General features: G+C 38.6%; 1 protein-coding gene across 4 annotated transcripts in view; it reads right to left on the bottom strand.

Annotated features, from left to right (window-relative positions):
• The window catches only part of GMDS (GDP-mannose 4,6-dehydratase), a 629,179-nt gene that overhangs the window by 445,157 nt on the left and 168,769 nt on the right, over window positions 1–15,253 (bottom strand).

The raw sequence follows: 15,253 nt of genomic DNA, 5'->3' as shown, positions 1-15,253 counted from the left end.
ATTAAGCAGAGTTTAATTTTCCTCCTACTACATACACAATTATATAACACAAGAGTTGTTAGCAGGTCCAATGTTTCAATATATTAAAGCATTCTAATTCCTATAAAAACCACATCAAATGTGCTCATTGAAAATTCAGAATAAGTTATATTCATGAAAGACACTAAAGTTACAAAAGAATACATTCATTTCTCAGGGAAAATGACGCAGGAGCTGTAAACCTCCACTGCAGGGTGTTGGGAACCAGAAATTTCATTAATTCTTCAGCCCAAAATGTAACCTTTATGGATGTCTTCTCCACAAGAAACATCTGCAGGTATTAAAAGGAAGCGATCCAGAAGAGTCCTCTCCAGAAGAAATTTTCAAAGACCTGTTTTTCAATTGCCCACATATAGTAACTATAAACCATGAATGACATGTAAAAACAAACAAACAACGATAACAAAACTAGCTAAAGGCATTTGAGATCATCAGAAGTAGGAAGATTCTGGAAGGGAAGTGACACTTGCAATAAAGATAAAGGAATAGCTCTAGTGAATTTCCTAATTTTTATGAATTTGCAAGCTCCACAGATACCAAAATCTCCAATAGAAAACCCATTGTCTTACTGGCTTCAAGAACCAAAGGACAGAGTTTAAGGCAACCATATCTACTGCAAATGAGGCTGGCAATAACAGCGAATCCCAGCAAAGAGACAGACATAGAGAAGACGATGCATAAATTCTGTGTATAAACTCTGTCCAAATCTCTGGTTGACATTTAAACCAGACTAAGACAAAACCAAACGAAGTATGATTTCAGTTACCACCCATGAGTCTGAGTTTGCAGTTTGAGTCACCAAAATTAACTTTTTACCCGGAGGGGTGGGGGGGAACACATTGTTGGAACAAATGTTAACAGAATCCAGAAACAAACAAACAAACAAACAAACAAACAAAAACCCATGATCCATTCTCAAAAGAGAAGACAATTAATGAAGACTGACCCCAACCCTGAGTAGACCCAGATGTTGAAATTAGCAGATAAGTATCTTCAACCAGCTGCTGTAAGTTTGATCAAGGTTATACAGAAAAATATGCCCATGATGAATGAAAAGAGTATCATCAGAAAAAAAAAATCTGTTGTAAAAGAATCTAATAAAAATTCTAAAGCTAAAACATACCATACTGATATAAAATCGACATGTTACGAAACAAATGGGCTTAGCAGACTGGTGATGACAAAGAGTCAGTAAAGACTTTCCTGTAAAGATAGAGCAAGAAAAACTACTGAATCTGAGGAACGGAGAGAAAACATATCAAACAAAAGGAAGAGATATTAAGAATCTAAGGGACAATATTACAACATTCCTGTAATTGGGATCCCAGAGAAGAAGAAAAAAAAAAGAGAGGGAATGAGGCAGAAGATATATTTCCCTAAAAGGATATAAGTCATAAATCTATAGATTCATAAAGGCCAGCAAATCCCAAACAGGATAAATACAAAGAAAGTCACACATAGGAATGTCAGTCAAATGACAATCAACAATGAAGGAAATCACCTAATTGTTGGCTGGTCCACTATTTACTATATGACATTCTAAGTCTTCCTACTTACTGTCATGTCTGGCTATGATGCTTCTGGTATTTGTACAGTCCAGAATCTTGCCCTAAGGATGTCAAATTACTGTATTCTCTTTCTTAACCATTTTTTTCCTCAACCTCATAGGTGAGCATTTAGGGCTGAGTGGTTAATGGAGAAAGAACACTAAATTGGACTCCTCTTGGTTTATATTTCTTGCCACATTACCTAAAAAGGACTAACTAACTCTGAGGATTAGGCACAGATCTGTAGATTAAATATCAGGATAGTCAGTATAGCACAGTGGTTATTTTAGAGTCAAGTGTGGTTAAATCTTAGTTTCATGATTTTCTAGCTGCCTAAAAATCATCCCCCAAAATACCTACTATGATTCCTGTTATGAAGATTAAATCCTTAGCAATTCCCACAGAGAAATGCCCAACACTTGCTTGAAATTAATACTCATCATTGTAAATATTCAGTTTAAAGAAAAGACCAAAGCATTCCACTTTATGTTTAAAAATTAATACATCTAATCATTAGCATGTCATAAATGAAGGTAAGACATCATCAGTGTAAGATCAGATTTTATGTACCACACAGAATGTTGCCAACTGAACCAAAACATTCTACTGCTTGTATGTCACCATATAAGAAACATATGTCTCCTGATTGCAGAGGTAATAACAAGTACATCTTATTAAATAAGACACATATAACTCCTTTAATTATCACATATTAAGCTCTACAAGATAGATACTATTATTCCCAATTTTCAAGTGAAGAAATTGAGGTCCACAAAGTTAAGTAAATCCCTAAGTCACAAAGGTAGTAAACAGTAAGGCAGGATTCAAAGACAGGCAAACTGGTTTCAGAGCTCTTGCTATTAGCCACTGCACATGTAAATACCTCTGTTTTTCTCCAGTTCCATCTTTTTATTAACTTTGAATGTTCACCAATACCACAAGCCTCAAATCTGCACAAGAATAATGTCAGACTCTGACAGATGCAAAAGAGGGCCATTCCATGCTGTAAGATACAAAATGTGGCATCTATTATTTATTACAAAATTCCACACAAGAGACCATGGTTTTCAACCCTGGCTGCCCATCAGAATCACTCACTTCAGGTGCTCAAAAAATACCACAGATACCAGGAAATAACCCCAGCCTTACTAAATCAAAATCTCCAGGGTTGGAATATAGAGATATGCACACACTTTAATGCTCCAGAAGTCACTCTGCACATGGCTGGCCTTGAGGACCAATCAATCTTGAGCAATCTGGTTTTAGCGTTCTGTTTTTGTTTTTTTTTTTTTTTCACTGATATGCTCTCTGTTACTCTTATAATAATCTGCACCCAGGTAATAAAAAGTTCACTCTACACCAACCAAAAGTATTCTGATGTTAATATGATCTTAATTTAACCTCATTATATGTTTTAAAATAAAAAAAGCATTACTGGTATATTTGAGACTGTTGAGAAAGGGAATTTCTGTTTCTGTATAAATACAGCATTACTGCCCATTTAATATGAATACATTGTGAAATGATCAAAATGTGGCCATTCCTAGCCTGATGAGGAAAATGAAACAAAATGCTTTTGAACAAAACAGCGTCTTTGTCAAACTACAACCTCAGTGACAAACACTGAAAGCGTCTGGTAATGGTTTCCCAGGCCACCAGCCTTACTTCCTAAGGACATCATCCCTCTCAATCATAACACATGGCAAAATACAGTGATGTGCTTCTGTGTTGGTCTCACCCACTGATACTATCATGAGACCCTCCCGAGAAGCGATCTCATGATAGTATCTTCTACATGTAGTTCAGTGTCAGAACTGAGTAGAAACTCAACAAATAATTACTAAATGAACAAATTCTTCCTCTAATTCATACTTCACACTTACATCAGTATTTTACATATATATATACATACATATATATATATTTTTTAATAGAACTTAATTTCCCCAACTTATTTTTCCAAGTACATCTCTAGGTGAAAACTTCACACTTTAATCCCCTGTAATGTCAAATTACTCATGTCTTTGTTACCCAGTCTTGCCAAGAAATTAACAAGTCCACCAATATCTATTCTAAAAATCATTCTCTTCCTTCAAAATACAAATTAAACTGCATCTCTTCCATTTAAACTTGCCTGATTCCCTCAAATAAAGTGTCACTTTAATCATCTGCTATAGTAAAATTGAAGAAATAAATGCAGAGAAGCATGGAAAAATAATTCATGGAATTCTTTTTATTTTTCAGAGTACTAGGGATCAATATCGAACTACAGCCACACTGTCCAGCAAAACTTCCTGTGATAATAGAAATATTCTGGATCAATGCTGTCCAATAGCCACATGTGGCTAATGAGTACTTAACATGCAGCTAGTGACGTTTAAGGGCTAAATTTTTCATTTCATTTGTGTTTAATTCACTAAAATATAAATCAAAATAGTGCACATGACAACAACATTGGGCAGCACAAATCTAGGGCACTTCAGGGTACACCACAGAGAAACGTCTCCAGCCTCAACCTACTCAATCTTTATATTAGCATTAATACCTCACATCAAGTGTTTCAATGATAAAAGCTGAAAAGGGGCTGGGCGCAGTGGCTCATGCCTATAATCCCAGCACTTTGGTAGGCCAAGGCTGCAGATCACTTGAGGTCAGGGGTCTGAGAACATTCTGGCCAACATGATGAAACCTTGTCTCCACTAAAAATGCAAAAATCAACCAGGCGTGGTGGCATGTACCTGCAATCCCAGCTACTGAGGAGAATAACCTGACCCTGGGAGGCAGAAGTTGCAGTGAGCCAAGATGGCACCACTGCACTCCAGCCGAGGTGACAGAGTGAGACTCAAAAAAAAAAAAAAAAAAAACAAAAAAAGCTGAAAAGAGAAGTGAATGCATTAGAAGAAGGAATAATGTCCCTAAAGAAGATACTGGTGCCAAAATACCAGTACCAGTGGTATCTAGCACATTTAATAAAAATGAGTAAAAAGAGACTAAAACACCAAACTCCCCAAACAAGCACAAAACCCTCATCGGACTGCAGGGCTATCCGAAGGTAGGAAAGAATACATTGAAAGGTAGAAAGTTCCACATAACCCAAGATGTTCAAGAATCTCTCCAACTACCATATTTAAGATCCCTGGGAAGGGATGTGGAGCCTGGGACCAGTGTGTGGAATAGCAACTATCAAAGTCTAAGCGTGGAAGTCCAGCAGAGATTCACAGAGTCAAGACAGAAGCATCTGCTTTTCTAAATACTGTCATGGGAGTCAGAGGGGCAGCTGGGAAGGAGATCCAGACCTTCCGACCTCCGATCCATTCTGCCCACTAGACTAGGGGCATCCATCACACATTTCAAAGTTGTTTAAAATGTCCTGGATTTCACCTGAAATTGCTGGCAGTGACATCCATTAAACATGTCATCAGACCAGGTGGTACCTGTAATCCCAGCACTTTGAGAGGCTGAGGTGGGCAGACTGCCTGAGGTCAGAAGTTCAACAGCAGCCTGGCCAACATGGTGAAAACCCAACTCTACTAAAAATACAAAAATTAGCCGGGCATGGTGATGGGCACCTGTAATCCCAGCTACTTGGGAGGCTGAGCCAGGAGAATTGCTTGAACCTGGGAGGTGGAGGTTGTAGTGAGCCGAGATCATGCGTCTGCACTCCAGCCTAGGCAACAGAGCAAGACTCTGTCTCAAAAAAAAAAAATAAAGTCATCATGTCCAGTGCTTCTTTATGAACCCAAAAGAGGTACATATTTGAAAATATGTTATTTATTTGAACTATTATTTTCTTTGAATTTGAGGCATATTAAAAATCTGATTAGAACATTAGAAAATATTTCAGTTTTGCCTACAGAGCTCATTATCATCTCCTTAAGTGATGTTTTAGAAAATTATTCATTTATTTAGCAAGACTTAAAAATGCACTACTGTTCAACTCCTAAAGAAAAAAAAAAATGTATTTAATCCTTAAACCCTTTTTAAACTTACCAACCCCAAATATATAATAAATAATTCGGATAGGGCAAAGCTCAGAGGCACTGGCCCCAAAAAATTTGCATAGTAATAAATAAATTTTTTAAATGAAAGTAGGACTGTCCCATTCTCAACACTGGTATTAGAATCTACCTTTCGAATTTATTTACCTTTATGAAATAAGCTTTATTAATGAAATGACAATGAATAACATAACCACATTTTCAAAATCAAAAAAAAAGAATACATAAGCAAATAATAAACTTCCCTCATTTTTTCACTAAGCTACGTTTTCCTTTCTTCAAAATTGTTCTCTCTAGTCATTAAACCACAGAAGGGACATCAGTGACACAAACACCCACGTTTGATAGGTGAAAAACTGACTGGGATCACTCGTCCAGCCTCCCAAGCAAGGTGACCCTGGAGTACTGCTTCCCAGGTCCCTGCATTCTCTGCCCCTCTGCTCCACAGCACTCATCATGACTGCCTGGCTGCTCTGACTTCAGAAAAGCTGACTCCAGAAGAGGACTCCACGATGCTTGTTTTGTGTGTGTGTGTGTGTGTGTGTTTTTTTTTCCCCCGTAAATATACAACAAAAGGCACAGCTTGAATATTCATATTTTATTTTCAAGTTCTTGAAAACAGCAAAACAAAATGAAGCCAGTTTTGAAGTACCGTGATTACACAGAAAATCTTCCATTCATTCAAAACATGACAATTGGGCACCTAGAATGGGCCATCACCATTTGAGACACCATTCTAGCTTATCCATTCTAGGAGGTGCTACACAGATAAAAATCTCTGCCTTAATAGATCTCTTATACTTTAGTGTGCGAAGAACAAACAATAGGTAAGTAAAATATATAGAGTATGTTACATAGTGATAAATGCTATGGAGAAAAGTCACAGCAGAGAAAAGGATGAGGTATGAGCAGACTGCATGTCAAACAGGGTAAGGGAACACGTCACTGAGAAGGTGACCTATAAGAAAGGTGGCTCACACCTCACGCCTGTAATCCCAGCACTTTGGGAGGTCAAGGTGGGTGGATCACGCGGTCAAGAAATCGAGACCATCCTGGCCAACATGGTGAAATGCTGTCTCTACTGAAAATACAAAAATTAGCCACTCATGGTGGTGTGCACCTGTAGTCCCAGCTACTCGGGAGGCTGACGCAGGAGAATCGCTTGAACCCGGGGATTGCAGTGAGCCGAGATCGCGCCACTGCACTCCAGTCTGCAAACAGCCAGATGCTGAGAAGAGGGTGGGAGGGAGAGAGGGAAGGAAGGAGGGAAGGGAGGGAAGGGAGGGGAGGGAGGGAGGGAAGGGAGGGGAGGGAGGGAGGGGAGGAAAGAAGGAAAGAAGGAAGGAAGGGAGTGAGTGAGGGAGGGAAATTGTGAGGTGTCTGGGAGCAGAAGGCCGTGAGGCAGGAGCATCGTTGGTGTGTCCTGGGTCTGCAAGAAGGCCAGTGTGGCTGACACCCTGCACCTGAGGTCATAGAGGAAAGGGATGGGAAACGAAGGTGGAGCCATACCCTGGAAAACCTTGTAGAACTGACCAGCTGCTTGTTCACTGCCTTTACCACCCACCATCCTCACTCACACCCTGTATCTCCGAACCTCACACATCTGAGATGAGATGAAATCAAGTAAGAAGTCATTACGGTATTTTGAAAAAAAAAAAAAAAAGAGGAAAACATTTTTCCATGAATTGGCAGTTTCCCCAAATCTATCCTTAGGTGTGTGAAAATCAGTATTAAAGATCTGAGGTGGGCCAGGCATGGTGGCTTATACCCGTAATCCCAACGCTTTGGGAGGCTGAGGCAATGGGATTGCTTGAGGCCAGGACTTCGAGACCAACTTGGCCAACATGGCAAAACCCTATCTCTACTAAAAATACAAAAAAAACTAGCCAGGTATGGTGGTACATGCCTGTAACCCCAACTACTCAGGAGACAGAGGCACAAGAAATACTTGCACCTGGGAGGCGGAGGTTGCACTGAGCTGAGATCATGTCACTGCACTCCATCCTGGGTGACAGAGAAGACTCTGTCTCAAGAAAAAAGAATTCTGAAGCAGTTACCAACCCACAAACTACCTCAATTGGAATGATCATTACAGATGCTTATTATAGCCCCAAATAAAACAACAGGAGACTAAAGGGTAGAGGAAGAAATATGTGTGTTGACATACATTTTATCTCATTAGTCATTATTTATCTTTACAATACATTAAAAGGATTCAAATGTTTTTACAGCTTTGAATTTTGACTTTAAAACCTGAAATCCTAAGCCACAGCAAGGTAGTTGGCCTGGATTATATCCTAGTGCTACAAGTTTGGCAGCTGAATAAAATTGAGAACTATATGTTAATCATTCACTCAATATTTTCTTGACCACAATTATGCCTAGATCAGCACAAGAAACCAAAGCAAGCCTGCCAGCAATATTCCCTGCAGCAGGCCCTGAGGCAATTTTCCCATCTGTGGTCACAAGAGGGGGAAGCTTCTTAGTGGCCCAAGAGAAGCCCCTACCTGAGGCGCTGGAGGGCACCTGAGAGCCCTGCATGGCCGCATGCAGCAGTTTCTCTTCTGGGTCACTGTCTCCCTTCAATAAATAGATCTATCTACTGCAAAATCTCATAGAACTCTATATGTAGGTTCAACTCAAAAACAAAATTCAGACTACATAAGGGATTGTTCTGCACTGTTGACATGAAACATTTGTGGCTTGTGACAAAAACTAGGAAGAGGGATTCCATACACTTAAGATCACTGGGACTTGCGTGGATATTTGTGAAGATCCCCAGAAGAACAATAACAGATATATTGTTACTCTGCAATAAAATAAGAAAAAAAATCCTCTTGCCATAATGTATACGTACATAAACTGTATCCAAAAATATGCAGTTGGTAAAATTTTAAAGCCTATCATTCTTCCTTCATTCATTCAAAAAAAACAAAAGTCAAGATACAAAAATAGCCATTTTCTTTGTTGATCCAAACCAGCAAGATGTCAATGCCTTGATTTTTTCTTAAAAAGAAGTTAATAGCACTAGTCTAAAACCTATATTCAGAGATAAATCATAATAGAAAGGAACAACTGGCAACAAAAAGACTGGAGTTTTAAAATTCTCATGACTAGCTGTGATTTGGGACAAATTAATTAATGTTTCTGAGCCTCAGTTCATTTACCTGTAAAATGAAGCTAGTGACAGCTCTTTCTCACTTGTAAGGGTTGGAGATCTCATACACAAAGCATCCAGCTCTCAGTGAACAGTAGCTACAACATTACTGCTACCAATCTGTGTTAGAATTTGCTTTTGGTGAGATCCTATAAATAGGGCATTTGCTGTGATGAGCCAGAGGTACAAGCTGTGGCACACAAGCCCAGCACAAGGTTTCTGCTTGTCTGCTTCATTGCTACCTTCCCCATGCGCAGCACAGTGCCTGAATTTTTTTTATTATTACTGTACTTTAAGTTCTAGGATACATGTGCACAACACACAGGTGCCATGTTGGTGTGCTGCATCCATTAACACGTCATTTACATTAGGTGTCTCTCCTAATGCTATCCCTCCCCCTCCCCTCCACCCCCCCACAACAGGCCCCGCTATGTGGGTGTGTGATGTCCCCCTTCCTGTGTCCTAGTGTTCTCATTGTTCATTTCCCACCTATGAGTGAGAACATGCGGTGTTCGGTTTTCTGTTCTTGCGATACTTTGCTCAGCAGTGCCTGAAATTTTAAAGGTATCAAATAAAGATATTTTTATTGAAAAGCAAGAAAAAAGATAAATCACTGCCCCTGTAGAGTATTTTAATAAACCTCAAATTTGGGATTGGCCTGTCACTTCCTGCTGTAATAGTATACTCTGATACTTCCAGTACTGAAGATATCTAATCAGCGAAAGTTTTAATTTCTTAAGGAATTCATTTACCTGAAACAGTAAAATCTGTCGTATTTTTTTCAATTTGTAAGTAAATACATGTCAAGACATTCTGCATGTGTCTCAAAGGCCAAGACATCACAAAGCACAAATATTCACAACCATAAACACAGTGGCTGTATTCCTCATAAAGGGAAACTGTGCAAAAACAAACAAAACCAAACCATAATAGATGCTAAGTATAATATTAATACTAAAATGAAACCATAATAAATATTAATATGTGAAATGTTTAAGAAACTGCAAACATACAGTTAAAACCTTTATGAGGCTAGCTCTCACAGGCATGTTCCAAACTCAATTAAAGAGGTGAATGCCACAATGGCTGTCAGAAACATGCAAGTCAAAACACAATCTAGCGGGAACAAAGCATTCATGGAGCCCAAGGTCTCGGCAGCCCTAAATAATATCCCACCTGTCATTATGTCAAACAGTTTGGCCCACTTCCATAACAAGACAAAAGTCACTTTTGTTGCATGTCAAATGTGCGCAGAGAACGAGCCAGAAAAAGCTGTTTGAAGGTTAGAAGTACTACGAGCAGTTTAAAAGAACAGCAATAAATAAAACTTGTTAATGCCCCTAACATTGCTAGTCAAAAATAGTCATGAATTAACAGATGTTACTAGTATAACTACATGCCAAGGTGATGGGCAAATTGAGTTATATAAATAGGTGATCTACAAATAAAGATATGAAGAATGAATAATTAATAACAGACCATGTGGAAAAGAGATCTCACACATTTGAAACACCAACAAAAGGCACCCAATAAAACGGCTTTCAAAATACAAAGAGTAGATCTCATATTTTCCATCAACTGAAAAGTAGACCCTGCATAAGTTATGTTTTCATTGATCCAAGTGATACTAAAAATTTAGAGAAGTACTTCAGAATTTTTAAAAATTAAACTTTGTTAATAATCACAAATTATAAATGTAATTACTGTATTTTTCAGTTTATCAAATTTAGTAAAATTATTTTGGAAATCAGAATAAGAAATAATAAGGCCAATAGAAGGTTTACAAAAAACCTAAGTGTGGGAGGAGGAAGAGCAGAGGGAAAGAATAAGTATATTCTGACCAATCATGTTTACATACTTGATGCAAAATCCTTCTTGACTGAATACGTTCCCATTATTTTTGTCCCTGGGGCTTGCTGACAGAGACACTGTGTCCATGCAAAGGGAAAACCTGTTTTTCCCCCACCTGGGATTCCCAAAGGACCTCCTCCCCGATTCCCTACAAACAATTGCTTCTACATTACCCACTTGATTCCACTCTGGCCAAGTCACCCAGGTTCCTGCAGCCCCGTTGCTGACAGTTAGACTTTCTGACACAAGGCCTGATGTTGAGGCGAGGGCAGCCTGGCCAGTTAATGAAGCTGGCATGGGGAGAAGAAAGGAAGCCCTGCTTCACCAGTTTTCAGAAAACCTAGGCTGATTTCGTATTAGCTGATTCTTTGGGGATGCCACAATAGACTACTTACAGAGTACTTTTGGGGAGACAGAGGTCACTCTAAGCATTTCACTTATATTCCTATAAACTTCTCAATAACCCAGTGAAGTACTGTTATGGATAAGGAAGCTGGGAACAAAAAATTTAAGCAGCTTGCCCAAGGTCACAAAAATCAGCAAGTGGCACAGAAAGGGCTCAAACCCAGATCATCTAGCCCCCACCACACATCCAAACCACTCACCCTACTGCCCTGAAACTCTTTTCTCTGAAACCCTATTTATAACCTAGAAGCAGCACACCACACAAGTAAAATCTGGGTATAAACAACTATTTACTAGGATTCTTATAATATTTATTTGAACATATTGACATAAATCTCATAATCAATAGATTAGGAGGAAAGCAAAACAACTCAAAATAAAACTATAAAGTCATGAAAAATGCAGGCTCTTCAAGAAAAAGTGGTTGTGATGTTTTCTCTCTCTGGGTTTCAGAGGGGACAGAGAAATCAATCCATCAATTTTAAAAGGCTTTTGGATCAAAACAAGGAAGGGAAAATATAACATGAGACAGCCATGGTATATTAGTCCGTTTTCATGCTGCTATAAAGAAACACCCGAGACTGGGTAATTTATTTATTAGAGACTCAAAATGGAGACCTCAGGGCAGAATTTGTCACCATTTTGTGCCATGGACCTCTGGCAATATAGGAAGCATGCGGACCCTTTTTCAGAACAATGTTTTTAAAGATACAAAATAAATTTGTACCTAACATTACAAAGGAAGTAAATCATATTGAAAAACCATTATCAAAATATTCTGAAAAGCAAATTTATGATATAGTAATATATATCCTTTAAGATCTAGCAATCTGATGGATGAGGTCACAAGAGCTGGGGCTGGAAATGCCATAAAATATATGAACTAAAAACACTTCTTTATATATGTTATATATGTTTATAGGCATTATCAATACTAAGACCACAATATAACAAAAGTCAGATGATCTCTTAAGATGGCTCTAAACACTCCTGATCCAGAAGTTTTTTTCAGTCCCAGTGCACTTGACCTCACCAGAATTCCAGGGTCCCAGGACGTCCTCACCCATGGCTCCTAAGAACCCATGCTTACCTGCATCTCCTACTTTTCCACGTCCGCTCCTTCTGCAGTTCTTCCAATTTCCGAACACAGATAAGTCCAAAGGATTCCTATCAGAGTGTATATCATAAAACCAGTATCCTGCGGAACACTGCTTAGTGAATTCCTGACTGGCTCTCCTGGTCTTTATCTGCCACTACCACACACCACATTTACTCTTAGAGACATTTCCTCACTCTTCTCTACCCACAGAAGACATGCCCTTGCTCCAGAAATGACACCCAGAAACCCTAATCAACAGAAGAGATTCCCACCAAGCAGAGGGAAAGTGCTCTTCTTCCAATGGCTTGTCTGTCTCTTATCCACACACACACATCTGCTCTGAAGAACATGAGCTGCCCACCAAGCATTCCCTACTGACCCCACATCCCAGATGTTAACTGGGTCAAAACCAGAATTATAACCCTCAAATCCTAAATTCCCTGTTAAATTACCTATGAAACCCAAATTAGAAATTTTTAAGATAAAGTGCACAGGGCATTTCAGCCGTCTTTACTTTTCTTTCTACACACCTTTTCTACTTCTTATCCTGATGAATCGATCTCAACTAAGAAATCACAAATGCTCCTTTTATTCCATTAGCATAAGGGTGACAAGAGTTTGTCCTTTGTGAGACACTCCGTTATTCCTTTCCATGAGTCCATGTGCCCTACTAGCTAATAAATTGCTGGAGAACAAAGACAATGCTGTACACGTTTGTATATCCCACATGGCTACCTTATAATTAACAGGAGCTCAATAAATGCTAGAGGTGTACAAGAACAACAAAGTAAAGACACTAAAGATGTACCCAAAGGCAGCATCTCTAGCAAAGAATAAGCATTGCATCTTCCTCAACATTTAACAACTGAAAAAGCTATGAAAAACAATGACATATGGGATACTTTACACTTAAAAAAAAAAAAAAAAAGAAAGAAAAGTTCTAAACCCTCAAACCCCAAACCTCCATTCAGGGACCTGTAGTGCCATAGTTGGAGTGTCTAAGATAGCAAAAGGGCAAATGATTGTGAAGACTGAAAACCAATTCCATGACGGTTCAAGCTCAAGCTGCTTATGTCGATGTTTCTTACGTTAAATGTGATCTTGGGCAGTTCACACCACATACCTATACCTCACTTTCTTTATCTCTAAAATGGAAACACTTTGATTAAAGCCACAAAGGGGGGAAAAAAGAGTAAAAGTGATTTAAAAAAAAAAAAAAGCCTTCTCTGAATTTGCAGAACAATTCTTTATTAACGAAGAAACCCACATGTGAGTAAGAGGGTTCTTGCCAGGCAGGGGGTGTGTGCATGTGTGTGTGTATTACATGTCTGTGTGTTGCTTGCCTGTGTGTGTCTGTGTAGGTGTTTGGCCATAGATACAATTTACATGCTTAACTTTTCCTTTACACAGTAGGAAATGTATGCCTTAGAACAAAGCCACTATTAATTTACATTAAAAAATTTTTGTTTCTACAATTGAGATCCAGTAAAATGTTCAAAATTCTAAAAGAAAGGGGAGCAAATCTCCTTTACCTTCAATACCATAATTCATGAAGTTTCCAACAGTTACTCCTCATGAATAAATGAAGAAAAGTAAGATATCTACAAAGGCTTAGGATGTCTGAAGGGAGCCTGCCTACCCTTTTCATTTTAAATAAAACTGATCAACATGGATTCTTGCTCCAAAATATGCTGTAATTTCCAATTCTCTCAGATATATTAGGAGCATGAACTCTAAGTTTTAGTTTCACAGGAGTAGGGAGTGGATTCTGGGAGTTACAGTTTTGTTTTTGGGTGACCAATTTCTGCAAACTGAAGTTAAGGAAAGATACTGGATGTCATCCAAAATCAATCTTCTTTCAATTTCATCAGTTTAGGACAAGCAGTAGATCCTTCACACTGCATGGAACAAAATCAATAGACGCCAAGCACAACAGGCATTGCTCTTTCAAGATCATTTCATCAGGAGTTAGCAGAAGTAAACACAAGGAGGTATCGATAAGCTGCAAGAATAACAATATTTTCACTTTGTTATTCACTGTGCTCTAACCTGAACCCTATCTTCTTGTTCCAAATGCCATTTCAACACTTGAAATTTCTACAACTGGTAAAATCACAAACACATTTGTGAATTTCTATTTGCTTAAATAAGCTGAGTGTGTGACCTTTCTCTATCTCAGGTTCAGATAATCTGCATTAATAGACTATTTTCTTTTTGCATATATTGTTTTAATCCATCTGAGGCTCAATGTCCCTTCCCTAGAAATACAAACTAACGGTTTTGTTTTCACCATGGAATGTTTAGATTAGACAGTCAGTGCACAGGGAAAATTAATACAGCCCCCACCTGATGCAACTCATGTTAATTTTTGCCTACACCGCTTTGTGCTGAATGTACCAGTACACCTTGGGAATAGCTCTGGGCCTGGGAGAGGCACCTTTTCTAAACGTATCTGGTTACTCTTCGACATCGTGGCATCCCAGAAAGGCAGAGCATCAGTCTGCAGAATAAAAACAAGCCACTCAGCAGATGCATAAAAAAGGAATATCTTTAGTATTCAGAAAATGACACTGTTTATAGGCTGCTTTAAAAAAAACAAAAACTTTTATTGATACATATTTTACATATTTTTGGGGCACATGTGATATTTTGCTACAGGTATAGAACGTGTAATGATCAAGTTAAGGTACCTGGGGTGTCCATCACCTTGAGTATTTATCATTTCTATGTGTTGAGAACATTTCAAGTCCTCTCTTCTAGCTACTTTGAAATATACAACACATTGTCACTAACTACAGTCACCCTACTCTGCTACCAAATATCAGAACTTATAGCTTCTAACTGTATGTTTGTACTCATTGACCAAACTTTATCGGTTTCCCTCCAACCCCTGCCACCCACACATCCTTCCCACTCTCTCCATCTACTGTTCTCCGTTCTACTCTTTACTGCCACAAGAGTAGGCTTTTCAGCTTGCACATGAGTGACAGCACGTGGAGTTTATCTTTCTGTGCCTGGGTTATATAATGACCTCCAGTTCCATACATGTGGCTGCAAATAATATGATTTCATTCTTTCATTATTTTTTATGGTCAGATAACATTCCATCATGTATATATACCACATTTTCTTTATACATTTGTCCACTATGAACACT

Source organism: Macaca mulatta, chromosome 4 (genome assembly GCF_049350105.2).
Source record: "Macaca mulatta isolate MMU2019108-1 chromosome 4, T2T-MMU8v2.0, whole genome shotgun sequence".
In the NCBI taxonomy this organism is placed as follows: Eukaryota; Metazoa; Chordata; class Mammalia; order Primates; family Cercopithecidae; genus Macaca; species Macaca mulatta.
This window is presented reverse-complemented; position numbering and strand designations above follow the sequence as displayed.